The sequence below is a fragment of the Protopterus annectens genome, chromosome 6.part0, assembly GCF_019279795.1.
Source record: "Protopterus annectens isolate FY-2018-M chromosome 6.part0, PAN1.0, whole genome shotgun sequence".
NCBI lineage: Eukaryota > Metazoa > Chordata > Ceratodontiformes > Protopteridae > Protopterus > Protopterus annectens.
Genome location: NC_056737.1, coordinates 109,107,544 through 109,124,928, shown reverse-complemented (window position 1 = coordinate 109,124,928; position 17,385 = coordinate 109,107,544). Strand labels below are relative to the sequence as shown.

General features: G+C 37.2%; 1 non-coding gene across 1 annotated transcript; it reads right to left on the bottom strand.

The window, feature by feature from the left end:
* Positions 1-10,459: 10,459 nt before the first annotated feature.
* Positions 10,460-10,622, bottom strand: LOC122805059. The gene has a single exon (XR_006365288.1). It is a non-coding gene; the product is annotated as a U1 spliceosomal RNA (small nuclear RNA).
* Between the last annotated feature and the right edge of the window lie 6,763 nt (positions 10,623-17,385).

Genomic DNA, 17,385 nt, shown 5'->3' with positions numbered 1-17,385 from the left:
GCTAACTCCAAACTTGTTTGTAGGTGTGGTGCAGTCAGAAATGTTTGATGTTTTGTTGGCTTTCTGAAGTTGTGGCAGTATGGGTTTCATGGAAATTTTAAAGATAAATCCACACACAGACACACATATATATGTGTATATATATATATATATATATATATATATATATATATATATATATGTATGTATTATATATATTACATGTATATATGTATATATATATATATATATATATATATATATATATATATATATATATATATGCACTCACACACACACACACACACACACACACACACACACACACACACAGAAATATTTATATTTACTCTTGTTTAAAAGGAAAGTCTGACTGGACTGAAATGTCTGGGCAGAACAGCTCCAGAAAGGTGCTGGAAAAAAACCCTAACAAATTCAACAACATATGAAGCATGTATAATATACAATCACATTACAGTAAAACTCTTTACAAACTAGTTAATAAATATATTTGCAAAAAAAGTAACAGAGATTTAGTAAAACAGGCTTTGAGATAATCACAACAAACATTAGTTTAACTGTTAATCAAAACAGATAAATTGTGTTTCCCAGTTATAGTATTTGTTTGAAGTTGAGATGGACATTGTCTGAGTGGCAATTTCATGGTAAAACAGAGATGTAGCATAAACTCTGGGTTAAATTTAGGTACAAATCAGAAAAGTATTATTTGGTAAATTAGATGAGAAAAATATAAGACAGAAGGTGGTACATTGAAAAGTTGTTTTTTTGTGGCTAGAAAATGACAGGGAGGCTTAGAAAACGAAGAATAGGTGTAGAGCAGTGTATGAGTATTGAGAGAAGGGCTAAGATATGAATGGGAAGAGAATAGAAGGGAAAAAGGGAAGCTTCCATGCTGAAGTAGATGGAAAGTTGGTATGTTGATTTTATATTTGAATAAGGGGCATGATTATAATGATTTAACCTGGAGGTGAGCAAATGAAAAGCCAGGTCTTCATTAGGTAAAGCTTTAGGTGAATTCTGAATAATTTAAGCTGTCTTAAAGGTAATGGAATAGAGTTCAAGAGTTTAGAACATAGTGAGAATACAAGTCTTCTTCTGAGTTGCTGGAATTAGTATGGCAAGTTAGAGTTTATCTCCTGATCTTAGAGTTTGATTTGTGGAATAATGCAGAATGATATTGTTTAGAGGAGGATGGTTTGTCAATGTTGTAGATTATATTAAAGATTGCTACTAGTTCTGAATAGGTTAGGTGGCACAGCAGTTCTGTCCAATTAAGCTGTTTCTGGGTCAGAGAGTTATAAGATTTGTAGGAATTGTTTATAGTGAATTCAACTTTTTAACTGTAGCATTGTTTAATGTATTTTTTAGGGACTTGTAGATCAGTAAATATTGGAAAGGCACAGAGGAGTGAGTGATCAAAGTAGTTGTAGAAATGTTTTTCTTTGAAATGTGTCAGAGGTAAGGTTCTGTAATATACAGAAAGGTTAATCTTCAGTTACTTAATTGCTTGTTGTTTATGATGATACAATTTTATCTGGTTATCAGTTACTACACCTTGGTATGGTTTATAAATTATATTTTGATGTTGTTAGAAGAAGTTATTTTAAATAAGATCTGATGAGAGAGGTGTTTTGGAATAAATGAAATTAATTTACCTTTATGGTTTTAGAAGTAATTGAGAGTCTTCCAACCAGACTTCAATTGAAGAAAAAGACTCTTGAGAGTAATGTTGAAGCTTAGATAGTTTTTTCTTTGTGCATGTGGAGTCACCCCTGTATTGGACTATAGTAGCATATTTAGCAGAAGTGTGGAGATTGTTTATGAATATGTTAAATAGCAGGAAATAAAGTACTGATCCTTGTGGGACTCCAACTGATATAGGAAGAAAGGTCATTTTGTCACTTTACTGTTTGTTCTCTACTTGATGGATAACTGTGTCACTTTACTGTTTGTTCTCTACTTGATGGATAACTGTGCACCTAATGGAAAGATGGATCATTGAGAGGAAAAGAAGACCATTTGTTATAATGTTTTTGGTGGGAGACAGTGTTAAATGCTAAAGATAAGTCTAGAAAAAGTTTAGAGACAAGACTACTTTGCATATCTATTAAAGTTAGTGAGGTTAATAAAAATGAATGGTGAAGTAGTTGTGCTATGGCATGGACACAAACCATTTTATGTTGGGGGGGTGGAAGTTATCGTCAATGGGATGTTTAAGAAGTTGAAAATGAATGCATCTCTCATAGATTTTGGATAAAGGATATAGGATTGCAATGGATCTATAGTTTAGGATGCTTCTGAATTTTCCACCTTTATAGAAGTTAGGATAAATGATTTTTCCAAAAGGCTGAGATGTAATTTTTTGTGATGGATCACTTTATCAGAATAGAAACTAATTAGTCTGGGACATCTTGATTGTATGGAGTGGGAATTAATTAACTGGCAATGCTGTCCCCTAGCTTGATGTGATTGGAGTGGTTTGGCAGATTGTCTAAAGGTTAAAAGATTCCTGCTTAATGTCTGTAAGAGTTTAATGTTATACTGATGGGTGTCCTAAAGTGTAGTGTAGCATAGCTATATATTGAAATGTATTTGATGTTTGGTTTCAATACTGGGATATTTAATATTTTGCAATTTTGCTTGAGATTGGTATTGTAATCAAGAGTTCCAAGCCTTAACCTTTTGCCTCATGAGTTGTTATGCTTTTTCTAGAGAACCAAGGATCAGGGTTAATTTTAATTCTTTTAGTCTTAAGACGATCATGTTCATTAAGAATAATCAGACAAAATGTTATTAAATTTCGTGACAGCATCATCTAATGGTAGAATTTTGAGTAGAATATTTGCTAGCACAGCACAGGTGAAGAAATAAAAAAAAACAGAACGTGTTCACAAACATGGAGTAATCACAGAAGGTAGAGAAGTATTTTAAGTTATTGGTGAAGTTGCCTTTTTGGAATGCAGAGAATCTTATACTATATATCTACATATATCTATATATCTATATCTATCTAGATATCTGTATATGAGCCTATTTTTTTATCTAAAAAAACTTTTCATCTAATAAAATAAATTATCTAAAACTTCTTTATGTTATTATCTTGACATGTCATTTTGTCAACACAGTGTGGTCCACGAGTGCATGGGAACTAAGTTAAACACAGGTGTGGTCAATTAGATGTCTGCTCAACTGCATGCAATGTCAAGAAAGAAACTTTGGTTAGGTAAGATAAGTGTTTTTGCTTTTAACTGCAAATGTTTCAGATTTCTGTAAATTTCAGAATCAGGGTGTGTGTGTGTGTGTGTGTGTGTGTGTGTGTGTGTGTGTGTGTGTGTGTGTGTGTGTGTGTGTGTGTGTGTGTAAGAAATTCGAAGATGATAGATTTGGTGCTGCAAGTGTGATTCTGTTTGGAGTTTGTGTGTGTGTGTGTGTGTGTGTGTGTGTGTGTGTGTGTGTGTGTGTGTGTGTGTGTGTGTGTGTGTGTGTGTGTGTGTGTATGTGTGAGTACCTTGTCTACTGGCAGTGTTATGGAAAAGGACTTTGTAGGTTAGGAGCAGGGATAGGGTTGGGTCAAGGGCAGAGTTAGGCTTAGCATGCATTAGTAAGTTATGCATGGGGGGAAAAGGCCAAATGTTTTGGGGTGGTGATCCCTCGCCAATCAAATTTCTGAATTTTTTGACATTGTCTTTCAACTTTTCAACTTTTGCCTCTTGTTAGGTGGTATACTCAGGACACCACAGAGATTTTTTTTTTCACAATTTGTAGCCTTTCCATACTGTCACTCGTCTAGTCAGGACACAATAGACGAGACTTCATGGGTACTGTTCAAGCAGCTTTATTATGTACAAGCACATCAGGATTGAGGCTTAATAACTTTAACTTAGATAAACTTATAAACAAACTAGCTATTATAGTCATACATGCTCACTCTCTGGCTGCACTCTCAAAATGGCACTGAAGCTAGCACGTGCTGACTATTTATATGCACGTTCAGTCCTTAAAATGCTTCTTAAAGATACAGCACACATACTCTATTCTACATCCTCCCTCTTTGAGAAATAAGTCATGCAATGTTGACGACATTGACATGCAATCAATATAAATGATTCTTTATCATGCACTAATACAGAACTAAATACATATATACAGTTATGTCCAGGTTGCTGTGTATTTCACACTAGGTCTGGAAATATGACCAAATCGTGTGACATATAAATTAGAATCAGCTCTAGCAACTGAGACAATCTTTGATGAATGTTCAACTTTTGGGACATCGGGAACATCATCAGGAATGGAAGTAGAAGTTAAGACACATTCTTGTCTGTTACATAAATATTGCACCATGTCAGATGTATTTCATACAGCTGTCAATATTATGGCCAAGACATCCTCTATCAGATTAATTTCTCCAAGTCTTTTGGGTTTCTAATACCATGATGGGAATGGACCTCATTCCTAAGTCAGGGTATGATTAAAGTTCATGAAAGTAGTGTTGTTTCCGTCTTTGATGTTGGCCAGCAGTGCTCCTCACTTCACCTGCAATATGCCCAGGATTGACTCCTCCTACAATTCATACAGAGTTACATGCATCGATAGCTTATCAATATACGACTGTAAATCCATTTTATAAGACCTGTTACTCCTTCTACTATTGAAACTGGGTATCCTTCTTCCACATTGCTCTTGTTTCTGCCTGCAAATTCTGGTACTTTATGACTTTATGTCTGTCTCTGCATAAGACACTGTAATCAATAGGTGTAGTAATTTCAGTGTTCAGTGCTACTTTTGTCTTCTTTCGTGGACTACTATATCTTGTTTTCTTGCATCTGTTTTTTGTACTGTTAGAAATGGGTGATTTCATCTGATATAAGCTTCATCATTCTCTATGATGCTCTGTAGCTCATGTTTCCAATGCTTCTCATCTACTTCAGTATTGTAATGTTTGCTGAATCACCAATGCAACAGTCTTGCCACATTATTATGACTTTCAGTATACAGGCCTTCTGCCATCAGTACATATATGTAGTCCACTATCCTTCGTGACAAAATTATCCTTCCTCTCTCGGGTTAATTTCTTTAAGTCCTTTAGTTTTCTAATACCATGATAGGAATGGACCCCATTCCTAAATCAAAGTCTGATTAAGATTTATGAAATTAGTATTGTCTCAGTCTTTGATGTTAGTCAAAAGTGCTCTTCACAGCACCTACAGTGTGCCAAGAACTAACACCTTCTGTGGTTCATATGGAGTTACATATATTTGGTAGCATATTCAAATGTGACTGTAAATTCTTTTATATGAGACCCATTACTGCTGCTATTATTGGAGCTATCTGGGTATCCTTCCTTCACATTGTCCTTGTTTCTACCTGCAGATCCTAGTATTGTATGACTTTGTGTCCTTCTTGGTACATAGGACACTGTAATCACTGGGTGTAGCAATTTCAATGATCAGTGTTGTTTTTGTCTTCTTTTCAAGGACTACTATTTCTGGTTGTATTGCATTTATTTTTGAACTGTTGGTAACTGGTGATCCCATATGATATAAACTGCAGATATAAACATCATCATTCTTTATAATGCTTTGTGGCTCATGTTTCCAATGCGTCTCAGCTACTTCAACATTGTAATGTTTGTACAATTCTCAATTAAACAGTCTTGCCACATTATTCAACATATAGGCCCCCTGCCATTAGTGTATCATATCTAGCAGCAAGATATGTGACTGTTTCCAGTTCTGTTTTATAGAACCCCTAATCTGATATTGTCAATTTTCATTTATTCAGCAACAGTTGGGTTGGATCCGACCCTCAGATCTGACTCAGATGTTATTTTAGTTCATGGGCACTAAAAAGCTCTTGCTCTTCTCCCTTACCCATACTGCCTTCACACATTTTCTTTCACTTCTTTTTCCAAATGGTCCAAAGTTTCTTGGTCTATATAATGTTTTTCATGGATCTGTTATATTAATGAACACAAATTTACATTTGAAGCTTTTGACAGTTTTTCTTTTGCAAGTATTTTTCTTTCCTCTAATTTCTCTGTTAAATCTTTTTGAATATCTTCTATCTTGAAATTCTGGGCTTCTTGCATAATAGTAACAATATGCAATTTGTTCCTTATTCTCAATAGTCTGCTCTATCATAGTTATGGCTCTTTTCTGGCTTGTCAGTTTTTGTGGACTACTGCTTCCTTCTACAACAGAGGGCACATCCTTCCCATGAGCCTGGCCTAGCCGCATTCTAGGAGTGTTTCCTTGTCTTGAGGATTCTACACTGTCATTTCTCCAGTTCCAGCACCAGTGTATATATCAGAATTAGGCATTTTTTTATCCTGTATCTTGTGCACCCTGCTGTCTTTTTTTATTTTTAACCTACTTCTGTCCATGATATATGCTATATAAAATACATACTGTATATCAGTGTTGTCTTCGTGAGATTTTGAAGAAACAGGGTCCACCTCATAAAGGTACTCACTGAGACTTGAGGATGAATTCAGTTCCAGCAATACTGCTTTCCTTTGCTGATTTTAACATCTATACATTCAGACCCCGCTATTCTAGGCTGCCAATATTAATCTTCCTCTTTCATGGTTTAATTTCTCCAAGTCTTTTGGGTTTCTAATACCATGATGAGAATGGACCCCCTTCCTTAGTCAAAGTATATTGTATGCAATGCAGAGGGAGCTTTTATATCTAAAAGCACCAAATTTATCACATTCTAAAATATCAAACATTCTTTATGCTGACATTACATACCCATGTTGATCAATAGTTTCATTGCCCCAGTTTGACTGCAATTTTGACTAAAAAAGGCCTTCCACGGTTATTCAAAATCAGGAGTTATTTTGAGCATTCTAATACTTTATTGCATTAAAGATGAATTATTATAAAATATGCAGCTGGAATGCACTAATAAATTGAATTGCAAGTATTAATATGGAAAATGCAGGAAGACATTTAGAAATTAATAACTAATATGTGAACTCCTGGTTGATTACTTGTTTACTGATGATTTTAGATGATAAGAAATAACCTGACATGGTTTACATTATATATCAACCACCAAATACATGGTAAGCCAGCTACCAATTCAAACACTGTTCATTAACTTTCCTATAGTGATATGATACTGAAATGTTACAATGTTTACAATACTTTAGAAACTAGCCCTATGAGCAGTTGGTGTTCTCTGGGCATTGGGCCCTGTAGAATGATATGATGTCAGCGGCTACTTACTATTTAAGAATGTGGCTGAAATGTAATTGTATGGCTATATGCCCCATTTGATGTACTGAAGATAGGTTCCTGGATACGTGTATCACATTAATGGTATAACTATGCTGTCAAAATCGCAGAAGCAGCTATTTTTATTTTGCACTTTGGATAGGTTACACATCAGATTATTCAAGCTCCATGTGAGGACTCAGAAGTAAGAGTCAATTGTGGTATTCACTGAGTTAACTTAAATGTAAATTAAAAATACTTTTCTTACTTGCCTGGGGAAATTTATAGAGTCCCAGTAGCTGGGCCATGGGTATTGATGTCACAGAAAATGACTCAGCAATCACAGCTACAGCTGCAGAAGTAGTCCGGCAGTGGTAGTTTGGAATTGTATTTCCCTGTCCTGTTAGCAGCCTCATTGCACCTTCAAGTGCTCCAGCAACAGTTGTGCAGGAATCATAAATCTCATACCCAATTGTAACATTTGGCAGTAGTTCTGGGTCCTTATTGATCTCTGCAATGGTATATATCATAGCCAGAAGATTTTCATATATTCTAAAAGAAAACCTTAATAAACACATAAAGTTGTAAATTATATATATACATTTTCAATAAATGAGAATATTAGTAAAAACTTATAATGTTCTATATACATAGCATGTGGAAAAGTGCAAAGCAACTTGCTTAGTTCTCAAGTCTCCTCCCTTAACCTAAATATATGCTTGTAGGTAAAATTTTGAAGTTTCATTTATGTGTGTGTGTGTGTGTGTGTGTGTGTGTGTGTGTGTGTGTGTGTGTGTGTGTGTGTGTGTGCGTGTGTGCGTGTGTGCGTGTGTGTGTGTGTGAGAGTAAATGAATGATTGCATTTGTCAAAATAGGGTCAAGCTGCCACAACTAAGACTTGAATTAGGTAGGTAATGATAAGGAATGAATGACTGAATGAATGAATGAATGAATGAATGAATGAATGAATGAATGAACTTAATAATGAACAAATGATTGAATGGATGTATCAAAGGCTTAAAATGTGCTCATTATTACTCTTTCATTTAAAGGTATTTCATAAATATACAGACAGAAAAAAAATGTTATTCTATTCCAGCCTGACATGTCAGCATTTGAAGTGTTGTGTCATTTTCAGGTAACAATGTACCAGACACAGAGGCAACAAGCTTTGTGCCACTTAAGTAGTCCCTGGTCTCACCTACCAGAAGTTTGGGTAACAAACTGAACCTAAAGCATGTCACTGAATGTATGTTGCATTAAAGAAATTAGCATGATATCTATAGATGAAAGCTGAAGTAGTGACTTATAATACTTGATTCTGGTTGCTCTTCAGTAGCCAGTCACACAGAGGTTTGGACTAATCAGTGGGGTATATGGACATAGGATCAAAGGAGCATAGGATCTTAGGAAATTACTAGGCTATTGACCCTGAGGCCCTTATAAGCCTAGCCAAGAGTTTAGCCCATGCATAGACAAATCAGCACCCAATGCCCCTGTCCAGCAGGGACATTGGTGGAATCCCAGGGATGTATTTTTATTTCCCATCCAGTTATCCAGATTTTGCTTAAAAAGGGGCAAAGAGGTACTCTGCTTGACGTGGAGAGGGAGTCTATTCCATATATGGGGGAGTCTCTGGGACACAAATCTGTCCCACCAGTAAGTCCTATTGATGTCACAGACCAGGTTGAGGCCGAGTGTGTGGGTTACTTGAGTGGAGCTTGACTTGCAGATATGCAGCAGTCCCATCAAGGCGGGGTCGAGATCACCTTATATGCCAGACAGAGGTCACCTCTGAGGAGTCTGCATGAAACAGAGTAGAGGGATAGGGCTTTTAGCCTGTCTGTGTATGGTAGATTTTTGAGGTCTTGGATTCTCTCGGTGAGGAACCTCTGTGGTCTCTCCAGCTGCTGCATGTGCTTTGTGAGGTACATGCTGAATGGGGAGTTTTACTCAATAATGGGCCTTATAAGGGAAGAGCACAGGGATGTTATGACCTCCTTGCCCCTGGATGAGATATCCTTACTTATGAGGTGGGCCATGTAGAAAGCTTTCCGTACAATGGAAGCAACATGGTGGTCAAAAGTCAGGCTGCTATCAATCTGGGTGCCCAAATCCCTCATAACTGACTGCATTCTTAGAACATTATTAATGTGATAATTTGTGGGACATCTCTCTCTCTCCCCAAAGGGGATGATGATGCATTTTTTTGTATTCAGCTTGAGGGCATGTTTCTGGCACCAGTCATTTGTTTGGGTGAGACCCACTTGGAGGATGTCCATGTCATTAGGGGAATTGATGACAGTTCCCAACTTGCAGTCATCTGAAAACTTGGTCAGCCATAGCCCACTGGTTTTGGCCTGTACCTCAGAAAAGTATATCCCAAATAACAGAGGCCCCAAGAACCAAACTCTGGGGTACGCCACTCAATACAGGTCTACTGCTTGAGGTGGCTTCCCCTATTTTGACTAGGTGGGTTCTATCAGTGAGCCAGTTGGCTACCCATTTGCTAACATAAGGATTAATGCCTAGTTGAGAGAGTTTATCTATTATGCCCAAGTGGGGAATAGTGTCAAAGGCTTTTGAGGTAGGTGGTGTGCAATGTCTTCCTCTCATCCATGGCTTTGGTGACTGTCTCAAAAAGATGACCAAATTTAATAGACATGGCCTCCCCTTGACGAAGCCAAACTATGTGGGATTGAGTGTTTGGAGGATGCCAATGTCCTTGTGAATGAAGTCCATGATAATCCGTTCCAGGGCCTTGCAGATCAGGCTAGTTAGGATGATGGGTCTATAATTTGCCAGATCAGTGGATGCTCCACCTTTGTGTAAAGGGATGACAGTGACTGTCCTCCATTCAGCTGGGACAAAACCGGTACTCAGGCTTTGGTTGAATAGGGTGCCTAATGGTGCTGCAAATTCCTGCCTGAGTTCATGTAGGATGCAGCCTGGGATGTTAACAGGCCCCATGGAGGCTGTATTTTTTGCCTTTGAGAGAGCAGTGATGACCTGATCCCTAGATATAAGGGGAAGGGTGCATGTACTGGAAATGTCCTGATTTACTGATGGGGACAGAGGGGTGAAATTTTCACTGAATCTGTCAGACAGCAAGTTTGCTATATCTATGACATTTGTATATGTGGTGTCCTTGACCACCAATTCTGAACAGATATTGGTGCTACCTTTGAGATTATGGACATATGTGAAGAAGGCATTATGATTGCCAAAAAAATACTCAGCAAACTGCATGAACACAGTCCACCACTACCAGAAATTATGCAGCTGAATCCACATTTGGGGAAATCACAGGGGTCAACTCAACTGAAATGTGCAATGGAAGACCCTCACCCTGGGGAAACCACCTTCTTCATTGTGGTATTCTCCCTGCCAATCTGGTATTCCCTCTAACAAATTAAATTATTGGTCAGTTGGAAATACATGCCATCCACCAGTGTGAATATAGGTTTTAAGTGAAGGACATTTTTGGTGTGGCAACCCAACCCAATGTTGAAAATAGGAAAAAGTGGGGTTGATACTGATTTTGTATATATATATATATATATATATATATATATATATATATATATATATATATATATATATAGTTTCACTTCATATACTCAAAATGCTGAAATCCCAAATTTCAGCATTTTGAGTGCATGAAGTCGAAACCATCACAACACCGAACCCCCAGAAAGCCAAAATCACAAACCCAAAACAGATATACTACACCACACACAAACCACAACACCTACACCACAAAAAATAAAAACACAAGAAAACACCACACATATACATACCTACACTAAACAGAAGCAGGGGGGCAAGCCTCCCACCCCCCCCACCTATATATACTAACTCCGAGATCGCACAGAGAAAAAAAAAATTCAAGCACAAACATTCTACAGTCCCTTGCACATACACACACACACACACACACACACACACACACACACACACACACACACACACACACACACACACATCACACATACACATACATTACAAAAATGCTCACATGCACTCACTCACCTGAAAGTCTGAACACAAACATCCCAAACAAGCACTTCCCATAACGTAGCGTCACTGCATAAGTGCAGATTCGACATATTCACATTCGTGTTTATGCACTTTTGCTATTATGAAGTTTCGGCTTCATACACTCGAAATACTGAAATTCTGCATTTCAGCATTTCGAGTATATGAAGTGAAACCATATGAGGTATGGCCTTATTAGCTTGAATGTAACCATAAAGACATAAAAAACAAAAAAGTCATGGACATTCGACGATGCCACGCTTCAACAGCATTTTGTGTCCTAGGCAAACAGAGGTGGTTCAAAATAGACACATTCCAAAATTCAACAGGGAACAGAGGAGGAAACCATATTTGAGTCGAATATCTGGTAGAGAAACTCCTTGGTTTTCCCAGGAGATACCATTCCTCAAAATATGTCAATAACTCCTTCCCATCATTAGGGAACGAACTCTTCAGCTGATAATACGTACTCACATCTTTCACCTGCAGAAAACAAGTGCAGCAAGCTTTTTGACAGCATGTTGGAATGATATATCTCCATTGTAAACTGCCCCTAACCCTAAGGTCTGTAACTTTCGCCATATATTCCTGCCGAAGTGAAAAAAACACCCTTTGCAAATCACATCACTCACATTATTCCTAATGCTTCTTACAGCAGCAATCTCAAAATCGCAAAAGATATAATGCACTGAAGTGGTACAAACATGCTCATTAAGCAAAGCAAACATGCAGTCCCACATATAATTGTATGATTTCAGACTTTTTTTTTTACATTAAACAGAATTGCAGTGGCATAACTCTCTTGAAGGCCCCACATTTCACTATACCATGAAAGGTATACAATTGACGGCAAGCCGCCCCTTTAATGAAATAAGTCCCGTCCATCAACCAAATATCTGCCTTAGCTAGGTCTTGCAAATTACCTTGTGTAGTAAATACCACTACAATATTATCATTGCTTTTATCAGATTTCTTCTTTTGCACAAATGTACTACCTTTAAGCTGGAACTCCAGCACATTTAAATTCAGCAGAGTCAAACCTGCTTTCTGTGGTTGCCATTGTAACTTCTTTCTTGCTCTTCTTACCTTCTGTAGAAAAGCACGCCTACTCGGCAAATTTGGGGTGTACTCTAAAGAAGTAGATGCAATTGCATCATCCACAATAATACAGGGTGTATCACGCGAAAGAGTTGCCCTTTCCTTTAGAGCAACAACAACGCTGTACGTCTCTACCTGTGTAAGATCCCCTGGATGGTCATGGCACACTGATTTGAGGAATTCCTCCCCTGAAGTAACATAGAGAATAATCACTCTAGTAGTATAACTCTGACCCAGCAAGTCTTCCATATTTGCAATTGGGTACAACGTACAAAATACAAATTCTCCCATACTTTAAATACTGCTGCAGCCTGCTATTCCATTCAATGATTTGCTATTCGACTCAGTGACGTTTCGACAGGCTGTTTATTCGCTAAGATGTGTTTCTGAAACCCGAGTTCGACAGTTTGTAAATTCGATGGTTTAACAGAGACCCATATATATATATATATATATATATATATATATATATATATATATATATATATATGCATAGTGTGTGTGTGTGTGTGTGTGTGTGTGTGTGTGTGTGTGTGTGTGTGTGTGTGTGTGTGTGTGTGTGTGTGTGTGTGTGTGTGTGTGTGTGTGTGTGTGTGTGTGTGTGTGTGTGTATTTTTTTGTTAAACCACTACACACAATCCAGAACTCATTAACTTAATTCTTTTTATTTTGCTTAGTTCATCTCATACACTTTTGTGGCGAAGGACTACATGGGTCCATGCTGCTTAAAAGAGATACTAACTAGCTACAAAATGAGAGCAGACATGAACTACATTACATGGGAATGGAAGCTGGTTTTATACAGGATTATTAAAAATAGCAGAATGACTAATGTATGCATAGCTGTATCAGAATATCAATAGTTCTCTGATGTTGGTATCTACTGAAAAATTATTTATTAATTGTTTACCAGGAAAGTTCGACTTGGAATGAAGCCAATTTTCAGCAGAGGCCCAGGGAGAAACACTCCAGACATGTCTTTGTAATGTGGAAGAAAACTGGAGTATCCAGAGAAAATCCACATGAATGCAGGGAGGACATGAAGACTCCACACAGAAGGCACCCCAGCCTAGAATTGAACCAGAGAACCTCTTGCTCTGAAGTAACAATGCTACGGGTGCACCACTGCACCATCCAGAAAAATATTGATGAAAATTAACTGAAATGACTATGTTAGTAACGAGGGCTACAAGGCCATGTAAGGGTATGAGATTACATACTTGACCTTGCCTTACAGACTCTCTTGAAGTCCTGTAGATCAGCACTTTAGAGAGAGAGAGAGAGAGAGAGAGACTTGCCCAGCTCTTTCTGCTGTGGCTGATCTTTTACATCCTTTTTACACTCAATGGAGCCAGAGAAGGCCCCTTTTCATGAAATTACAGAAGAGGAACAATTACATTGTAACGTACACACTGTGTTTTTCTGGCATGCTACATACTTTCAAGGATAGGTTTCAATTAATCTCCCCAGAATATGTGCTGACTCATAGTTCCCTTTTCTCTGTCCTAAAAGAACAAGTGTGAAAGGACATCCTTACATTTTCCTAAAGAAACAGTTACAAATAATTGCTAAGTTTTACAACTTGTGACATTGTTATATGTTAGGTCTAATATATCCTGCTTCATCAAAAACAGTAGATCATGACCAAAGCTGAAATACTTCTGTACAAGGTAGTTATCCAACTGGTCCTGCAGACTACTGGGGCATGTGCTTTTACTCTTTATTTCTGTTCCCAAGAGCATGAGGTATGCTCTCTCTATTGGAACCTCATCAGAATGAGCCACTCAACAGCACTGAGAAAATGTTGTATTACTGTATTACACTATAGGCTTAACATCACTTCTTCAAAAAGATACGTAATGTATTCTCTGCCCCTCAGGGTTCTTACCTTCACATTAGACTAAGGCAATGCACTGTGACTTCCTCTGCTTATACATATCCATTTCCAGTTCTAGTTCTGCCTCCTTGCCTTTGGTTTATTCTCTGCTCTAGCACTTTTCAGATGCATAGCAGTCATAACCATTCACTCCAAAACCTGGAGAATGAAGGTTTTTTATTACCTCATGACTAGTTAGTGTTAAGCAGACTTCAGACTTACTGTCCACTGAGAAAAATGTAAATTACTATCACTAAAAGTAAATGCAGCCCTATTTTCCCTGAAATTGTCACTTTTGTGGTAGTTTTACTACATATTAAAGACAACTTCCAGTTCAAAATAAATTAAATCCTGATGTAGTAAAAGTTTGCACAATAAATTATGTAATCTCCCTCAGCCCAATCCCAGAAGCTTTACTGATGCCAGTATCCCTACAGCTATAAAACCACTTATTTTTATTTTAAAACAGTAGTCAGAAAAGAAGTCCAACAGCATCTTGAGAAAATACCTCAACATTACAAGGAGACTAACTATATTATACTCCCACTAATACTAAATATGGGGACTAACTTGCTATCTGCCCCCACTAATGCACACTTTCAATCTATCACCTAAACAATTCCCAGCAATACTCAAACCTGCCAATATTATCCCCTCCTTCAGATTCCTTCACCAAAAACAGTTGAGGACTTCATATCTAGTGCTGACCTAGACCCTTATAGCTAAAATTATGGAGAAAAACGCAAATAAATGTTACACTACTTAGTGCAATATGATATTCTCTCAGGCAAACAACCTGGCTTTAGTTGCAAATATAGTACCACCACCACTGACATATTAGCAGTCACTAATGGCACAGGTATCAACTATGAGAAAGGCTTGCTCACTGGAGTAATATTCATTCATTTAAAAAAAGCCTTTGAATGTACAACTTTATACTGCTAAAACTGAAACACTGTCTTGTCTCATAGGGTTTGTGGATGGTTTAAAAGTTACCTACATGACAGATACTAATAGACTAATCATCTGGTAATGAAAAACTTTCATTATCCAGGTTTTGAAGTGAATGGTTAAGACTGAATAGAATATTTAGCATAATCTCTGATAACACAGGTTATAATCTACTCCAAACCAAAGGGGAGTATTACAGGGCTCAGTTCTTAGACCTCTGTTATTCTTAACCTTGCATAAATATCCCCCATGGGATCTCTCCAGCCTTAACTGCATTTTATATACTGATGATATTATTATTATTAAAGGAAAATCCCACCTTCTCCTACAGTTTAACTCAACTCTTAGGTTGCTTTTCTCCCTACAGTATGGTTCCAGTATTGTGTATGTACCAGAAACTTGCTTATACTTTCTAAAACGTTCATTTCCTTGAATTAGAATCGAACAGAAAGACCACCCATTCTTTAAAGCTTAAGTTCTCACATATTTGCAGAGGAATTTATCTATACCTGCATGACATACCACAGACACACAGAAATTTGTAGTTGAATACTGTTGACAATCTTATATGGGTAATTAGTCCTGCTGGTGTCAGGAGCACAGCAACTGCTATAAAAAAGACAGAGTGGTATGTTTTCCATTGGCTTTACTGCAGAGAGAAAGCAAACCTAACAGTGATTCACTGCTGCTTCCACTGTAGCCATACCTTTCATAGCAAAACAGACAATTAGATCAGTCAGTGGTTCAAAGGCTGTTGTCACCTCTTCTGACAAATGTACATATGTAGCACTACAGTACTGAAGTACTAAGCTTTGAACTCTGAGAATGTGTTGTTCATATTGCTTTACATTTTAAGATGACTTAAATGTAGCATCAAAGTGACATTTAGAGAAAAGTCAGAAAATATTTTTCTTGTAATTCCTGTAAAGTGTGTGTGTGTGTGTGGGGGGGGGGGGGTCTTCCAATTCATCTTGGACTTCACTAAGATACTTTAAAAAAAGTCTTGCAATTTAGCTATTTTTTGGTTGCAGCTGTATAATTCCTTAGTATGCTGCTAAACAAGGCCTGAGACACAAACAAATGAGGGCCATTCAAGATATAATAGAAGCAGTCATGTTATAAACCGTACATAAAATGACAGTAACTGACACTAATCCCATTATATGTTAATTGCATGGGAACACAGCACTATTTCCTTATGTCTAACATGACTCACATAAAGCAGACCCGAAATGGAATATGGAAAAGAGAAAGCCTTGAAGAAAAACAAGATGACATTGATATGTCAAACCCTATTGGAAGCCATTTTGCAGAAAACATACTAAAATTCTATAGAATGCAGTCAGAGTGATTTTGAGGTATTAGAATTGCTCAGAAAGCAAAGATAGAGTGAACAAATAGTTTTTTTTAGTTCTAAGGTGGAGTTTCCTTTACAGCAGCCACTTTCTCTTAGGCATTCAACATTGCTCTTCAAACTGACCTTACACACCTTCGGACTGACTTCAAAACAATGATTTGTCATTGATCAGCAAATAAGCAACATTCATGCTCTTCAGAAACAATAGCAGGTTTTTAACAGCACAGACCATTGATATATTTGATATAGGCAAACAATTAGTAGAGAATGTGGTCCAGCAAAAATACTTAGGACTTCTAGATATAACCATATTACTCTTCATCATGTTGGAGAACAGTCCCTAAAGGTTCTTATATAGATTAAAGCAGCCTCCAGAATTTCTGGCCTTCTTATGAGGAAGCTGAGGAACAATAGCTATTGGTGAATACTGCCTGCTTGTAGTCACCCTACAATCACATCAAAACAGAGACATACTCCAGAAAATAGAAAATTAAATATCCATATTTATTCACTTAAGCCAGTTTAATAAACATCATTGTCTAACCATTAATAAATTCAATTGGTTTACAGATAAGAGGAAGGCAATTTTTTGTTCAGTACACTAATTTATAAGTTAATTCACAACTGCTACTGTCTACCCCTTAAGAATCTATTACAGTTCAGAAGCTCACATCAAGATCTAAGAAGTACAGATAATACATTTCTGATAAGACCCGTCCTTCACTCTGGTAATATCTTGGAATGCATTTGATAAATTTGTTCCAATAATATGGATCTTAAAATATAAAACCACAACAGAGATGTAAGGAGATAGCTGTCCCCAGTATTAAGATAGAGAACTG